Raw genomic sequence first — 18,239 nt, 5'->3', positions numbered from 1 at the left:
ATTAGCTTCAAGTCTATTAGCTAAGTCTTAAGGGACAGATGACCTGTTTAAAATATGAGTTGCATAGGGATATTAGAATCCAAGAATAGAGCCCCAATAATAACGGAAACAGAACTCAAAGTTTTCTCAATGACTCATTTCAGTTTCTTTGGGTGTACTAGCTTTTTAAAATTTTTATTGATAAGAGCACCTAACATGAGATCTACCCTCTTAAAAGACTTTAAATGTACAAGACAGATTGTTAACTTATTTGCAGAAGTCAGAACTATTTTCACAGATGAACACTACATCTGTTCTCTGTAGGAAAGCAAGTTTTCAATATCCAACAGGTATAGCATTACATGTCAGATCTCTAGAATGTACTTATCTTGCATGACTAAAAATTTACACCTGGTGCATTTGTTTTTATTCATCTTACTGAAGACTTTCTTTCTCTACATGGTAGAAAATTTGACTTCCAACAGCTACCTGGAAGGAATGACTAAACTTTCTAGGTCCCAAACCTCTAAATCCTGGGGAAAATGATTCTTCTTGACTCAGATCATATCAGATGATATCTTTTACACCAGCCAATTGTGGTATTCTATAATTTACACCATACACTGGCAAGAATTTTGGTTTTAGAGCGCCATTATTTTGAGATATATTATTTATATGTTCTCATAGTAATCCATTTATTCTTCTGATAAATGAATTAGGAGCTTTGCATTCCCCAAATGTAACAGGTGTTTTAATCCACTGGTTACAGAATATTATAAACTGCCTTTTCCAATCATAAATCATGTCAACATTGAAAAATAACATCCACCAAGAGAATTTAAAGACATGGCAGCAAATTATTAATAGAACAATTGAGACAAGGGGAGGGATGCACTTGTTATAGTCAGGAATAGGATGATTGATGGTAGAACAAATTTTTTTCATGAGGAGTTTATGTTACACTCCCCAAAGACCATCTGGAAAGTCTTCTCTGAATGTTCACCTGTGTATTCTGAGTTTAATAACTGTTCTAGACATTTCTTAATTAATCACATTTGTTGAGTGATGTTGAAGATAGACACCTAAAGATGATCTCCTCAAGGACAGTCTGGCTTTATTGACTAAGAACTTAATTCATTCAGAAAAAAGAGGCTTGAAAATGTTTTATATATTGATTTTCAACTGCGATCTCTTATATTTCACAGAATATAAAATACTTAGGGTATGTTTAAATATATGTTTATATGTGTAGGTGTGAAAGTGTATACATATTTAAATGTATTTAATAGGTGATATTTTTGAACTTCATCACCAACAGTGTGATCATATGTTATGAAAACATAATGATATAGATTGGCTATTCTTTCTAAGTTGTTTCCATTGAGGAAGGGAAGGTAGGGAAACCAATTAATCCCTATTGTTTCATTTTTTCTTGAAGTTCTTTCATTTCTTTCATTATTTTTCATTGGTAGTCTCACTATCTCATATCTGAATCCATGCAATAGTCAAAGCAAGTTTTAGAGGGCCTTTCACTGGTAATTAAGTGTTTTGCTCTTGAAAAGACCTGTATAGTTCCACTGGCCAGAACTAGTCACAGGGCTCCACCTAAAAGAACTAGGAAGTATAAGAGGGTACAAATAATTGGTGAGCTGTCTTTGTCATACTACATTCCAGATCTATATTTGTTGAGCAGAAGAAACTTTAATAAAACTAAGTGAAAAATTTTAAATACCAGCTTCCTAGTTCCTTTATCTTTATTCTAAGAGCAGAGCACATGTAAAAGATGATGACATAGTTAGACTCCTAACTCACTTTCCTCCTGATTTTCATGCTGAGGACACTGATCTTCTTCCCTCTAACAGTGAGCTAGCTCAGAAGCTGGAATTGGATTACACAGTGTGCCAAAGAAGTGCTGAGAGATCTAAGGTGACACTGCTTAGAGAAAATAAACACATTAAATCCCACACAAAACACAATCAATCCACAGTTTATGCAATGTAAGGTTAACTTCAGGTTGAGAACATATGGTTTAGGGTTAACAAATTTGTTTTTGCACTTCCTTGACCAATTCTTTACCTTCTCTTTCATCCTATATTCCTAATGTTCTTCTAATGAGAAGAAGGTTGAATGAACAGAACCAGTTTCCATCTCTAGCTATTTACTGTAAAGTACTGCGTCTTTATTCAGTATTTCCCCATATGAACCATATAGAGCTGGAGCTGATGACAACCAAATGAGGTGTTGGCGAACTACAATAGTAATCAGAGATAACCAGCAATATTCATTCATATTGTAGAAAACATTAGTTCTTCTTTTGAAAAATGATTAATTAAATTAACACCTTGAATATTATCCTTTTCATTAACAACAATTTAAAGAGTAATCTGAAAGGAATGTGCTGATTTTAGCAGGTACAACATGTCTAGCTACCTAATAAAATATCGCAAACAGGTCCTGAATTAGATTCAGCAATTCCAATTGCATGCAGAGAGAGACATATTCTCTGTTGGAGAAGCCTGTAGTGAGTCTTATTTATAAGATCAAAGTTATTTTTGCTTCATTCAAATATGAGTAAACACTTATACAATAATTTTGGAAAAAGCTTTGCAGAATATAGGTCTGGATGAATTTTTTGTGGTACCCACTTTTGCATATTTTCAAAAACACTGAAAACACCGCTGTGGTTCTTAGAGATGAGCCATCTGTCACAAATCAGAATTAAAAGAATTACTGTAACTTATTAAGAAGAGGAAAGTTGATAATGAAAACAATTTAAAGTGTAAAGTTGGATATTTAAAACTTTTTTTCCCCCCACAGAGCTCTTTAAAAAACAGAGTAGATGTTCCTTTGTGAAAATAGGTCTGACTTTTGCAGATGGGTATTTATCTCCCATGGCAGAATCACTAAAAAGGTGAGAAATGCATGGGGAAGGAAGGCAGAGGAGCATAAGCACCTGTTTGTGTGTATTTGTGTGTGTGTTCTGGAACGGGAGGGAGAAAAGGGGAGGGGAGAGGAGGGGCTACATTTCCCAGGAGAATGTGTGCATCATAGGAAAATACAAGTTCTTTGGATAGCAGCAACATGGGATTGAAAAACAATGAGGTGGTAGAGGGCTTTATAGTGTGTGACCTAATTTCTTTATGACACTCCTCCAATCTTCAGCAAAATTACCAAATGGATTATTATGACTAGCTCTTTTATGGAAACCAGCAAACAGGCTAATATCTATTGGGCTTGCTAGGAGCTGAACCAAAATCTCACTTTAGACCCAAGAGCAAAAGAGATACAACCTAGAATTAAGTTTAGAGATTTGTGGGGAGATCACTAGATTCAATCAGGTAATAAAGATACAGTCCAAATGGTAGCAAAGCCTCAATGGGCATCTGGCTTTTAGAGGCATGTATGAAATACTACATCATGCATTATTGCTTGACATAAACTCAAGGTAAAGCAAATAATTATGTGACATACCCTCAGGAATTAGGGAAGTCCTACAGCTTTCAGGATTAGAGAAAATCTTCTGAAGGTAGTGGTCAAAAAAAATAGGAGTTTGGATCTGCTACTGAGATGTTAAAAAAAATGCCCCATAAGATGCACCCCATTTTTTTCCTCAAATTTCTTCACTCCCACAGTTCTAAAATTATGCATTTTCCTTTTAAAATATATCCACTTCTTTTCAATGTTTTTTTGATTCACTTAGATCACAGGTTAACAATATCGAAATAACCTACCCAAGTGCCACTTCTACAGGGAATAAATCCTGATTTGTGTTTTTAGATGAATGAAAATAATTAAAGTTTTCTGAAATTTATATGAACTATAAATACATCACTTAAAAATTAATGCCAATTTACAAAAAATAACATCTCATTTTAGTTTTTTTGTTGGTTGGTTGGTTTTTAAATCCAGGGAAACTCTTGAATACTTGGAAACTGAAAAAAAATTACATGGAATTTAATGTCTGGTAGACTATGATATGTTTGCTCTCTCAAAAGACTGGTAATCATTCTAATAAGTGTTATCTTAAAGCTTATCTTGCTCTATTTTTATATGAAGAGCAAACACCTTGCTCTGTAGTATATGAGGCCTACTTAGAGCATCACAATGCTTACTTGTTGATACAAGGTCAGTGATAATCAACTGTTTAGTTTATTTCATTTTTTTGAGTTTTATGTTGTTTATTTTCTTTCTTTATTATTTGGATGTACATCTGCCTGCACTTTTATTTTTTAGTTTTTTAATTAATCATGAATTTTATTACAGTTATAACTGTACAATGATCATCACAACCCGATTTTATGGCATTTTCATTCCAAACCCCCAGCCTATCCCTCACCCCACAACCTGTCTCATTTGGAAACCATAAGTTTTTCAAAGTCTGACTCACAGACTTTCAACTGTTTATTTTTAAATTATGTCTTTTTTGGATGAACATGCAAATCTCATTTTCCTCTAAGCCCAATTTTGAATATATTTCCCTTGATGATATCCCTAATATTCTCCCACCCCAAGACTCTCTTAAAAGTAAAAAGTAGTCTACCTTTGATATCTTTTACCACATAATAAAATGTCTTTGAGCTTTACTTCCTATAATTTGCATTATATATTCAAAAATTGTTTTATTTTCTAAATATACATGTAAATACCGGTATGGGAGAATCTGGGAAGGATGACCCTGTGAACTTGTCATCAGCCTTTACTGACCTGCAGCACCCCCCTGAGGCAGAATAATAGTTCAGGTAGTTAGTGTAGGAACATGGGCTTTGATATATTCTTTGATATGGTCATTGACTAACTTCTGTGACGTAAGGGTTCCAGGGGGTAACATCCCCACAGGCATTAGTTACTATAGAAAATATATCTGTTTTATGTCCAGGTGGATATTAATCTCTAACCTACTGTTCACCTGATAGAAAAGGAATGGGAAGAATGGCGACTCCTAGTCTAGGGAAAAGAAGAACAAAGGAACCACAATACTTAAGGGATATATCCACTTCTAAGACCCCTATTTAGACAAGGACTAATATAGGTGAACTGGGCAAGGCCAATGGAAAAAAGAATTGATATCTGGACCCCACGCTGGTATTCCCATCTTTAAGAGATAAAACCCCTATAGAACAAGAGAGAGGCACTCTTTCTCCCCCTCCCAGTATCTGTGCTGAGATCTATTTGCTTTCCTGAAATAAAGACTTTTGCTTGCTTGCTGCCCATGTGTTTGCAAAGTTCGTTCTTCGACTCTGTGAACAAGAACCCAGATTCTGGTAACATCCTTCCATTAACACCCTGAGTGAAGCACTGGTTGGAGACCAGAAGTGAGGCACTCTGTGCTCTGGGAAAACTGGAAAAACAGGTCTTCAGATAGTTAGATATTTTTAGGAGAAAATATTATGAGCCCATTGCTTGCATCTCCTCATACCTAGAAAAACACTAAAATCCTTCAATGATGGCTGATGTCTGTGACTAGTAGTAACCTTCATGAGACCAGCAGCAAATTTTTGTAAAATGTGTGCATGGCTGCATGTACCTCATCCTTCGCCTTTATGACTTATATCTTGATATTCTCCCTTTCCTCTTTGGGGCAGTATTTCAGATAGTTCTGAAATACTGCCTCCTGGGTGGTAGTTAGTGGACAAAAGATGTCATGGTCATCTGTGAGAACAGCTACTCCCAAGGGTGGGCCAATGAGCCCTGAGAGAACTCAGGAAAGCATATTAAAGGAGTGATTCCAGTAAGCCTAGACCTTCACATCTTCCCAGAGAAACTGGTTTTCTGTAAATCTTCTGTAAATCTTTTTTTCCTACTACCTTCCCTTTGTTGCAAAAACTCATATATCCTAGCTTTCCCCATTGCCTCCTCGGAGTGGTTTCTCAGGGCTACCCGAGATGTTGTCTCTCGGGCTTAAGTCCTAATTTCACCCCAAATAAAACTCAACTCTCAACTTTCAGGTTGCATTTTTTTTAGTCAACAACCTATTCAGTCTTTGGTCCTTTTTACTGTGAAGCTGTATAGCCAGTGGATATTTGTTGCTTTTGGAGAAAAATTAGTGTGAGTTTTGTTTTATTTAAAATGCTACTTCCTGACTGTGGATAGGACCTTTGAATATAAGGCAATAGTCACTCATTTGATTAGGTTACATCATATAGCAAAGGTGATAGGATAGTCACCCATGAATGTTACTGAAGACTTGAGGACAGAAATTTTACACAACAGAAATACATTTTAGCTGCCTTGAAAACACAAATAGCCATGTTGTGGAAGGGGTTGCATGGCAAGAATGGGTGACCTCTAGGAGCAAAGCTAGATCCCTGTCTGACAGCCAGCAAGTAAGCAGAGTCCTCAGTCCTACAAACTCAAGGAACTGGATTCTGCCACCAACCAATGAGCTTGGAAGAGAATGCCTGAACTCAGATGAGGGCACAGCCCCTGCAGGCCTGGTGAAATTCTGAACAGAAAATCCTATTATGCCTGACAGCTGACCTGCAGAAACACTGCAAAAATAAATTTGTGTTTTGTTAAGCCTCTGAATTTGTGGTAATCTGCTATGCAGCATTGAAAAAAATAAGGGCAATGAAAACACATGTCCAGACAGTATCTACATCCAAATGTTCATACTGCCTTTAATCAAAATAGCCAGAAACTGGAAACAACCTAAATACCCATCAACTTGGTAAACAGACAAACAACATAAATTCATTAAAATGAAATACTACTAAGCAATATAAAGGAACACACTCCCCATATATTCAACAGTATAAGTGTCAACTTAAAAAATGCACAACCTAAAAGCTGAGAGTTAAGTTTTATTTAGGGTGAAATTAGGACTTAAGCCCGAGAGATAGCATCTCAGGTAGCCCTGAGAAATGACTCCAAGGAGGCAAGGGGAGATGCCAGGATATGTGGGAACAACATAAGGGAAGGTAGCAGGAAAAAAGGATTCACAAAGAAGCAGATTTACAGAAAACCAGGTTCTCTGGGAAGATGTGAAGGTCTGGGCTTACTGGAATCACTCCTTTGAGATGCACCTCAGCTGTGGGCCAGTCTTCTTTGTTTCTTTCCTGAGTTCCCTAAGGGCTCACTGGCCTGCCCTTCAGCGTAGCTGTTCTTACAGAAGACCTTGACATCTTTTGTTTTGTCCACTAACTACCACCCAGGTAATTACCTGAAATAGTGCTATCTGAAATACTGCCCCAAAGAGGAAAGGAGGAATATCAAGATATAAGTCGTAAAGGTGAAGGGGGGGAAAGGATGAGGTACATGCAGCCATGCACACATTTTACAAAAATTCGCTGCTGGTCTCATGAAGGTTACTACTAGTCACAGACATCAGTCATCATTGAAGGATTTTAGCGTTTTTCTAGGTATGAGGAGATGCAAGCAATGGGCTCATAATATTTTCTCCTAAAAATATCTAACTATCTGAAGACCTGTTTTTCCAGTTTTCCCAGAGCACAGAGTGCCTCACTCCTGGTCTCCACCCTGAGCTCAGGGGATGCTATGGGTCAACAGCTGACATGGCTCATGTTTTACTCCCTGGTAGAGGCTGATGGCAAGTGCCAAACATCAGTTCACATACATCTCAAAGCCTTAAGAGAAATGAAAAAATACAGCCATAAAAGGCTCCATACTGTATGAATGTATTTTTATAAAATTCTTATAAAGAAAATGTTATGGGGACAGAAAAGAGATCATTGCTTGGCAAGGGATAAGGGTAACAGTGACGTGATACTTTTATTTACAGCAGAGTGATGGGCATCCCTAAACACTAGCCTCAAAGTCACCATTCTTGAGAAGCACCCTCTGAAAACTATGTTTATGATCAATTCCCAATACTAACATTGCAATTTTCCTAGCTACTAAAGCCATATGGGGATAATCTTTCACATTTTGATTTAAATCTCTTTCTGCTGCTTATGTAAATTGCTTAAGTATATACATAGGATATATATCTATTCTCTTCAGTTGCATGATTCTTTTTTAATTTTAAGTTAATGGGAACTTCTTTTTCCTGAGTTTGACAACACTAAAAGGAAGTTTAGCCTATCCTAGTGTTTAAGCCTTTCCCCTAAAGGTAGTTGGAATGGTAGCAACATAAAAAAAGTTACTTAAAATTTTTTTTTTGTTCCCTTGCAATATGCATATATAAATCACAGCTTATATGCAAAGCAGAGAGAACAGTTAGCTAATTCATTAATTTTGTTTTCTTGACTTATTGCAAATATTTACATTTCAGAAAGATTCTACCTTGATTACTGGCTAAGATTCAATGAGCTTTTTTTTGGTAATTATTGAGTATATTTAATTCACCAAATATTCCACACTTGAATTTTTGGTTAATATCATATTCATTCAGTAAACTTTAAAGTCTTAAGTAAATTTTTTGTTTATGAATGTACACAGGGACAATTTTAATAAATTTCAAAATGTCTAGTATAAACATTAGCCATAAGTTGTTCAATTAAATTATCATGGATATTTAAAACAAATTTTAAACAATTTCTCTATATCAAGAGTTTCTAGCCTATGAATAAATATTTCAGAGAAAGTAAGAAATTTAGAATAGCTTCATGCAAATAACATTATAGAGTTTGGTTGACTGGAATATAGCTAATGATTTGGTTGTAAATAATGTAGTTGCTTTGTTCTTATTTATAATGTTTGACAGTATTCTACAAGAATAAAATTAATTAAAAAATTTTAAAACATTAGATCCTCTTGGGATATTTTATTTTATTTATTTATTTATTTATTTATTTATTTATTTTTGTCTTTTTGCTATTTCTTTGGGCTGCTCCTGCGGCATATGGAGGTTCCCAGGCTAGGGGTTGAATCGGAGCTGTAGCCACTGGCCTACGCCAGAGCCACAGCCACAGCAACGCAGGATCTGAGCCACGTCTGCAACCTACACCACAGCTCACGGCAACGCTAGATCGTTGACCCACTGAGCAAGGGCAAGGACCGAACCCTCAACCTCATGGTTCCTAGTCGGATTCGTTAACCACTGTGCCACAACAGGAACTCCCTCTTGGGATATTTTAAAGTACTTTCTTTTTTCTTCTTCTTTTTTTGTCTTATCAGGACCACACCTGTGGCACATGGAGGTTCCCAGGCTAGGGGACAAATCGGAGCTGTAGCCACTGGCCTATGCCACAACCACAGCAACGCAGTATCCAAGTCGCATCTCTGACCTACACCACAGCTCAAGACAATGCTGGATCCTTAACCCACTAAGCAAGGCCAGGGATTGGACCTGTGTCCTCCTGGATGCCTGTCAGATTTATTTCTGCTGAGCCAGGACAGGAACTCCAACTTTCTATTTTTTTAATCAGGATTTGTTTTTGCTTTAATTAAGTGATATTTGTGTGTTAAAAGAGTTAAAATATATATAGTTTTTTCTTTTAAATTTGTGCTAAAAATGAATGACTAGTATTAATGGCACTTTTATTATCTTTGCAATTAGATTTTAATCATATGGATTCATTTTACTTTCTTTCAAAATAAATCCTCTAGTTGTAGTGTTTTCTTCCTAAGGAGAACTCTTTATATTAAAATTTTTTCTAGATGAATAAATCTCATAATTAACTGTATTTAATAACCAACTGAGATGGAATCCTATTAAAATGTAATCTATTTGAAAATATTTAGGTAATTAAGATGAGAATATGCACATTTCAGTGGTTAGCACTAAACATAGATTTACATTTGTGATTATAAAACAAACAACCTAGTGGCACATATATTTTTGGTTTCAAGAATGTGGGAGGAAATTTCATTTTTTCACTTTTAAGACATTCTCTGCAGGCTTGCCCATAAATATGCACTGCTTGTCATTCTGGATTGCTGAGAAAAGAGCTCTCTCAGTCCAGAGTCAATAATGGAGAATTCTCCCCTAATTAGCAGAAAGAAATAACCTGGCCATTTTAGGATTCATTAAATCCTCTTGAAAGTTTGCTAACCAAAATTCTCTGTATCTCATTTATAGAGCTGAATTTTATGAATTATTTTATAGCTGCTTAGGAATTTAACTAAAAAATTAAAACAAATTTGGATGATTTTATTCACTTTGCAGGTGAATATCATATTTACTTAATATAGAGTGACAAATATTTATGCATATGTCTTACACATACCCATTTATCTTCCATTGAATTATCAATCGGTCCATTGATCCATCCATTTTCTATTTTGAATAAAGTCTGAAAGAGGAAGAATTCTGATGTTAAACAGAAAAGAAAATAGGGAATCAGGAGACACAAGAGTACAGATGAAAAATAAAAAGGAAATCCCTTGCAGGCTATAAATTATCCTAAGTGTGTCAGTATAACACTATGAAATATCATCTTTATTTTTTAAATGTTTATCTGCATTTCCCCCTCTTTGCCCTCTTGCTAAAGATATTGGACATTTGATTCAAGAAGTAGATAAACAGTGGTATATGCAGCTGGGGCAAAATATTTACTCCATATATGGAAGGCTTTGGAAGTTTTAGTGATTAAGATAAATTTTATCACAATTTTCTAAGACTTTCTGAAAAGCAATATTTTAAAATAGAATGTAAGGTTTAAAAACAAATGAACCTATTGTCAGGTATGTATTTTTCTTTGGCTTTAAGAATTGATTCTTTTTGTTTTACATATGTGTGAAGGTATCTGAAATGAAAATATTAAATTTCTTTTGAAGATAGTTAACAAATAAGAATGTAATTATAAATTCCAGTGCTACTAAACAAGTTTTTCTAACTTAGTTAATATAAGTATTCAAACATAAAATTTGTTATCATAGTTCAAATATGTCTGCATTGTTAACAAAAATATCTTCACAGGAGTGATACCATCAAGATGGTGAGATAGGTCATTCTCAACTCCAGCCTCTCTTACAAGAAAAATAACTTGTGACTATCCATAGACAAGACACCAACTGTGAAAATCCCAGAACATGGTGTGAGGCTGAAGCATACCCCTGGACCACAGACACCAAAAGAGGCCACATTAGAAGGGTAAGAGGAGTGGCTCTGAGTGCATCCTGCCCCCAAGACTGAACAGTGTTTATGGAGAAGGACCTCTGGACCTTTGGTTTCTCCAGTGGGAAAAAACTGTCCAAGGTAGACCTCAGCTCCCCCCACCATTGATAGATACTTCCTAGGAGGCCCAATCAGATTTCATCTCTCAGGTATCACTGAGGAAATCTGCAAGGCTTGACTAGTGGGACAGTAGCTAGAAATAAGAGATGTCTGAGTGGGGCTTATGCTCAAATTTTTGCAGGCTGCATTCCTCTAGGGCCAACATTCCAGTCAGTTGCTCTGCCCATCCAGAGCCCAGATGGTGGCCTTGTCTGGCCTAGAAGTAAGTCCATGCCTATATGGCCAACTTAATATTTGACAAGGGAGTCAAGAAAACTCTGTGGAGAGAAGATAGTCTCTTCAATAAATGGAGTTGAGAAAATAGGATATTTAGATGCAAAAGAATGAAACTGGACCCTTTCAATACCACTTACAAAAAGTAACTCAAGATGGATTAAAGATTAAATGTAAATTTAATATTTAATTATTATTAAATTTAATAATTTAATAATTATAATTATTAAATTATTAAATTTAATTAAATATAAATTATTTAATAATTATAATTATTAAATTATTTTATTTAATTAAAAATAAATTTAATGTTTAATGATCTTAAACCATGAAACTCCTAGGAAAAAAACAAAGGGAAAAACTTTCTTAACTTTGCTACTCTTGGGAATGATTTTATGGATATGATAGCCAAAGCACAAGAAACAAAACCAAAAGTAAAACAGCAGGGCTCACTATATTAATCCAACATGCTTCTGCACAGCAAAAGAAATTATAAATAAAGTGAAAAGCCATGTATGTAATAGGAGAAAATATTCACAAAGCATATGTCTAATAAGGAAATTAAAATCTAAAATATATAAGCACTCATATAACTCAATATCAGAAAGAAAAGTAGTCCCATTTTAAAAATGGGCAAAGAACATGAATCAGTATCTTTCCAAAGAAGAAATTCAAATGATTGATAGGTATGTGAGAAGACAGATGCTCAGCATCACTAATCATCAGAGAACTGCAAATCAAAACTAAATGAGATATTATCTCATGTTGTTGGGATGGCTATGATCAAGAGAAAACAAATGTTGGCAAAGGTATGGAGAAAGGGAACCCTTGTACACTGTAAGTGGGAATATAAATTTATAACCATTATGGAAAAGAGTATTGAGGGCCCTCAAAAAATTAATAATAGAACTATCATATGATCCAGCAACACTATTCCTGGGTATATATCTGAAGGAAGAGGAATCACTATCTTGAAGAGATATATGCACTCTTTTGTTCACTACAGCATTATTTACAACAGCCAAGGCATGGAAACAACCCAAGCGTCCATTAATGAATGAATGGATAAAGAAAATGTGATGTATATATACAATGGAATATTATTCAGCCACAAAAAGAAGGAAATACTGCCCTTTGGGACAATATGGCTGACCCTTGGGGGCATTATGCTGTATGAAATAAGTTAAAAGACAAATATTATATGATCTCATTTATATGTGAAATCTAAAATACTCTTACAGAAATAGAGAATAGACTGATGGTCATCAGGGTAGAGGGTGGGGATGGGGAAAATGGGTGAAGGTGAGCAAAGAGTAAAAACTTAGTTTACTTTTCCAATTTCGAGTTGAATTTCTGAGGATGTAATGCACAGCATGGTTTCTATCATTAGGAATACTATATCGTATATTTGAAAGCTGCTAAGAGAGTATATTTTAAAAACACTTTTCATCACAAAAAACAAACCAACAAAAAAAAAATTGTAACTGCTGAATGATGGATGTGTTAACCTTATTGTGGTGATCATTTCACAACATTTCATACAAATCATTATGTTGTATACCTTAAACTTATACAACGTTAGAGACAGTGATATCAGTAAAGCTGCAAGAGAAAAAAGTCATTTGCATTAATCCCATATTTTCCTCATATGGTAAGATACTGATGTCAGCATGTCAGTCATTCAATAAGCATCAACTTAAAACCCTGCTCACTGGGACAATTAGGGAGATCTTAGCTTTCTAGATTTTATTGAAAGGCTTATTGAGGGATAAATTAGGAGTTTGGGATTAAAAGATACTTCTATATATAAAATAGAGAAACATAAGGACCTACTGTATAGCACTGAGAACTATATTAAATATCTTGTAACAACCTATATGAGTCACTTTGCTGTATACCTGAAGCTAACACAACATTGTAAACCAACTATACTTCAACAGAAAATATTCAAAAATGAATGGTTGGGAGTAATACAGTCAAGCTATATAAAAATCTTTGCTATCTTGGTTGTTCTACTCATTTGGCCTTTAAAATACACAACAAAGTGATATTCTGGTATGATAAATAGAGTTTGAGGTCTCTAATTAAAGAAAAAGTGAGTACTTAATTAAATTTATCTGAAATATCAGTCACTAAGATACCTTATCATTAAATAGTACATTTAATAATGTTACATATGCCTTAGACTGCTGAGCCACATAGGAGTGGCTATTTGTGAGACAGATTTCTGTTATGTGTATATTCTTCGCACATGGTAAAAAAGGAAAGAAGCTTCTGATAAGCATTATTATTGAGTTGTTATGTCAGATAAATTTTACTCATGAACATGATTGTTGTTTTCATTGTATTTAGAGTAAGTTTAACTACAACAATGGTTTTCAGAGAACAGGATACATAGCAAAGTCTTGACTGCTGAATACTCTCCGCCAAAGGGATTTATTTAAAGTGAGGGCACACATGGATTGCTCTTTGAATAAAATCACTGAGCATATAGTGTCAAATTAAAGTGAGGTATCAATAATAAGCCAATTTTGCATATAAGAAAGGAGGGCAGTATTAAATTTTATTATTTGAAGTTTGTCTATTTGTCTCTGCCCTTTAATAAATAGAATTGTTTTACAAATGAAATATTTTATTTTGATTTTTATTCCTACAAATAAATGTTAAAATTTATATTGAAATAGACATTTATTATGAGAAGAAATGAGGGGTAAAGATACCCACCTGACAAGCAGAGAAATTACAATTGATTCAATGACCAGTTTATTAGTTGAATTATACTAAAATAAGTTTTATGGAAAATATATAGCATTCTTGGCCCAATAAAGTCATCTTATGGGCATATTACATTGAGTGTTAAGTTTTGTGGAGCCAGTCACTGTTTTTTTCTCTCTAATTAAAATATTTAATTATAAATTCTTAATATATCTACATCTGGATACAAGAAAGATCTGACAAGGTAATAATTTTTAGTTCAAAGGATCATTATAATTAAATACAATAAATTAATGAATTTCTAAACATCTCAAGCATATATGATAATTTGCTAAAATACAAATTACTAAGGCTTAAAAATGAAGATAACATTTAAAAAATTAAGTTTCTGATAATATTGTAAAATTAGCTGATACATTGAAGTAGATTTTCCATATGCATATAACTGTCCTTTATATTCCAAACATTTTTTTGAATATAGGCATTTTACTATTACAACAGAAAATCTACCTGAAGTGAAGCAGATACCACCCGTACCCTTAAACATAGCATATACATATGATATTTTGAATTAGTACCTCCATTAAGAACATATGTTACTTCCTGGAGCTGTGAAAAAAGAATGCCCATTGCCCATGGTGAGCCTGGAGCCCTATGGCCATCACTTTCAGGGTTCTGAATGAGTTAATCATTTTTCCACTTTTTCTCTCCTCAGATACCTTTCAGGTTTTTAATCTACTGCATCTTTTTACAAGCACTTGTCAAACACATAATTTAAGTTTTTCCTACTTAATTTTTGAAGTTGTGTTCCAGGTAGTTAGCCTGAGAAAGAAAGAAAGATGAAAGAGAGAGAGAGAACAGGAGGAGATGAGGGAGGGAAGGAGGGAAGGAGAGAGGGAGAAAGAAGGAAAGAAAGGAAGGAAGAAGACAGGGAAAGAGGAAGAATGAAGGAAGAAATTAATTTTAAAAATAAAGTAAGGAAGAAATTGCAGGCACTCACTGAGTCATAAATGACCTCCTATAAATCAATTTTCACTCCTTTAATGATAGATATAGGATATGATTGTCCAGTATTTTATTTATTTATTTATTTATTTATTTATTTATTTATTTATTTTTACTTTATTTTTTCATTTCTTTGCTTTTTAGGGCCACACCAGCGGCATATAGAGGTTCCCAGGGTAGGGGTCTAATCAGAACTGTAGCTGCCGGCCTACACCACAGCCATAGCAACACGGGATCCGAGCCATGTCTGTGACCCACACCACAGCAGACAGCAACGCTGAATCCTTAACACACTGAGCACGGCCAGGAATCAAACCCACAGCCTCATGGCTCCTGGTTGGATTCATTTCTGCTGAGCCATGATGGGAACACCAATTGTCCAGTATTTTAAATATTGATAAATTAGAAGCTTTGATTTTACACTTGATCTTAGCCAAAAGGTTGAGAAGTGACAGAAGGCTCGATTTTACTGCCTTACATTATTTTTAAAGACAATTCTTTTTTTTTTTTTTTTTTTTTGCCATTTCTAGGGCCGCTCCCATGGCATATGGAGGTTCCCAGGCTAGGGGTCTAATCAGAGCTGTAGCTGCGGGTCTACGTCACAGCCACAGCAACGCAGGATCCCAGCCGCGTCTGCAACCTACACCACAGCTCATGGCAACGCCAGATCGTTAACCCACTGAGCAAGGGCAGGGATCGAACCCGCAACCGCATGGTTCTTAGTCGGATTCGTTAACCACTGCGCCACGACGGGAACTCCCCTCAAAGACAATTCTTATTTTAAATATTTTTGTAATTAAAACTTTTCCCATAAGAAATTTTGCAATTTGTAAAGTTTTCTCTGTGAATTGAAGCACTTAGAGAAGAAATTTCATTTGGCATGTTTTCATTCCTATTATTATTCTGCTACTACTTAATGCTGACCAATCCTTAACACCTGAGTGGCTATGGCCAGTGCACATATTTACTATATTACATTTTTAAAAAAACTGTATCTATATTCTACAAATGGTACTACTGATTAAACCCGATCATTTATCAGGATGTGTACTAGGTCACACATACCTGCACTTGGTTTCTGAATGTAGACTGCCAATGACAGACTATTCTCATTTAATGATAGCTCATGTTTGCAAGAGAATGTTGTATTTCCAAACAGGCACACACAAAAAATCCTAAATCAAAATCCAAAGATTTGAAAATTGTTCACTATAACTTTACCATGCAAATGAAGCCCCTGCCAAGATTTCGCTTATTATTATTGTCTATTTCCTAGTCTGTCATCCCATTACTAGGTTTTAAGATCTTCATAGAGTTATTTCGTTTGTTTGTTTGTTTGTTTGTTTATTCCCAGCAACTGGCCTAGAGACCAGTTCATGAAAACCCTTGGTATTAAAAAAAAAATTTAGGAGTTCCCGTCGTGGCGCAGTGGTTAACGAATCCGACTAGGAACCATGAGGTCGCGGGTTCGGTCCCTGCCCTTGCTCAGTGGGTTAACGATCCGGCGTTGCCGTGAGCTGTGGTGTAGGTTGCAGACGCGGCTCGGATCCAGCGTTGCTGTGGCTCTGGCGTAGGCCGGTGGCTACAGCTCCGATTCAACCCCTAGCCTGGGAACCTCCATATGCCGCGGAAGCGGCCCAAGAGATAGCAACAACAACAACAACAACAAAAAAGACAAAAAGACCAAAAAAAAAAAAAAAAAAAAAAAAAAAAAAAAAAAAAAAAAAAAAAAAAAAAAAAATTTAGCCTGAACACTTAATGATCATATATTGTTTATAGCTCTTGCAACCTGATTACTCAACAAGCTCCCATTTAGAAACGGATAAAAAATACACATATGAAAGCATATAGCAAAAACAGACTATCTGCAGAGGATACAGATTTCTTAGATAACAAATGACTAATATTCACAGAGTACAGGCACAACTCAAGGAAAAGAGCATCCCTTCCTTCTCTTTCTCTATGTCCATCAAGAACAAATCTAAGTGCAATATGAGCCAGAACAAGATCCAAAGCTCAACTGTCACTGAAAATAAAGAAACTTTAAGCCTTTCCTTTGCTTAAGGCTTAAAAAGTACCATTTCTATAAATAAATTCAGCTCATGTAAGACGATGATGGAGGCAGTGCTATTTTATTGTTACAAAAGCTAGGAAATGTAAAGAAAATTAACACAAAATAGAGCTGAGTTCTGTTACATTGATTTAAAAGAAAAGCTGGATCTCTAATTTTAATTTCTTTTCTTATCAAATAAAAAGTCCTTGTGAATTTTTTTGGCAGGGCTTCAGTGAGCAAAGTTGACCTGAGACCTGGGCAGCAGACCGACCCTCTCTTCATCAGAGTGAAAAATAGTTTGGTAGGATGTAATGGAAGTTTAAGCTGAGTTAGCAGAGAAGGTTTTCTATAGGAAGCATTTCTGAACTGCCTTGAAAATGGCTAGGCTTGTAGATAATGAAAGAATTGAAAGTTTGGGAGTTTTATCATCTTGATATCAACAGGTATATTTATCTAGTAATCAGGTTGTGTGGCTAGGAGTATACAGGGAAAAAAATCTGGTTATGGCAAAAGCAATGGAAAACCTTGAAACCTACTAAAGAAATATTCACTGTTCATGTTACAGCACAAAACAAATCTGCCTGGGAAGTTTATTGTCATTGGAAAATTACTCATATTAATGAAAAACAAAAAGAAAGACAAATTCACCTATAATCACACTACACCTCCAAATGAATTGCTTTTGTCTTTTGTATTATCCTTATCAATATGCTTTTACAATTTCAATGTGGTTACAAACTGTACTTTTATACAATTTGCTTTCCATTTGGAATACATCAAATAATCAATGTTGCTGTCCGGTTTTTTTCCTCTTTCATAACTTTGGTTGATTATTATACCTAATCCTACAAAATTAAATACATAGAAAATATCATAAATCTTATTTAAAGTTGTACAATGTAATTTTAAAGGTGTCCAATATGATGATTTAATGTATGTATACATTGTGACATGTTTACCACAATCAAGCTAATTTACAGATCCATCACCTCACATAGTTATTTCCCCAAACCCCTGTTCATGGTGAGAAGACTTTATATCTACTTTCAGCAATTTTCAAGTATAGAATATTATTAACTATAATCACCATGCTGTATTTTACATCCTCAGAATTATTCATCTTAGAGCTGAAAATGT

At 35.0% G+C, this 18,239-nt stretch overlaps 1 protein-coding gene across 2 annotated transcripts in view; it reads right to left on the bottom strand.

Annotated features, from left to right (window-relative positions):
- LOC146394980 (uncharacterized) overlaps positions 1–18,239 on the bottom strand; it is a 480,198-nt gene that overhangs the window by 352,802 nt on the left and 109,157 nt on the right. For both annotated transcript variants that reach the window (XR_014834441.1, XM_085006031.1), the window contains one exon: positions 10,107–10,172. The gene's annotated coding sequence lies outside the window, so the exon portion shown is untranslated. The remainder of the gene's footprint in view (positions 1–10,106; positions 10,173–18,239) is intronic.

This window comes from Sus scrofa, chromosome 18, assembly GCF_054392235.1.
Source record: "Sus scrofa isolate SSC_HxYL_T2T_F1_AM1 chromosome 18, Sscrofa_HxYL_maternal_Yorkshire_Landrace_v2.0, whole genome shotgun sequence".
In the NCBI taxonomy this organism is placed as follows: domain Eukaryota; kingdom Metazoa; phylum Chordata; class Mammalia; order Artiodactyla; family Suidae; genus Sus; species Sus scrofa.
The sequence above is the reverse complement of the archived record's forward strand: the minus strand, read 5'-3'. Positions and strand labels throughout refer to the sequence as shown.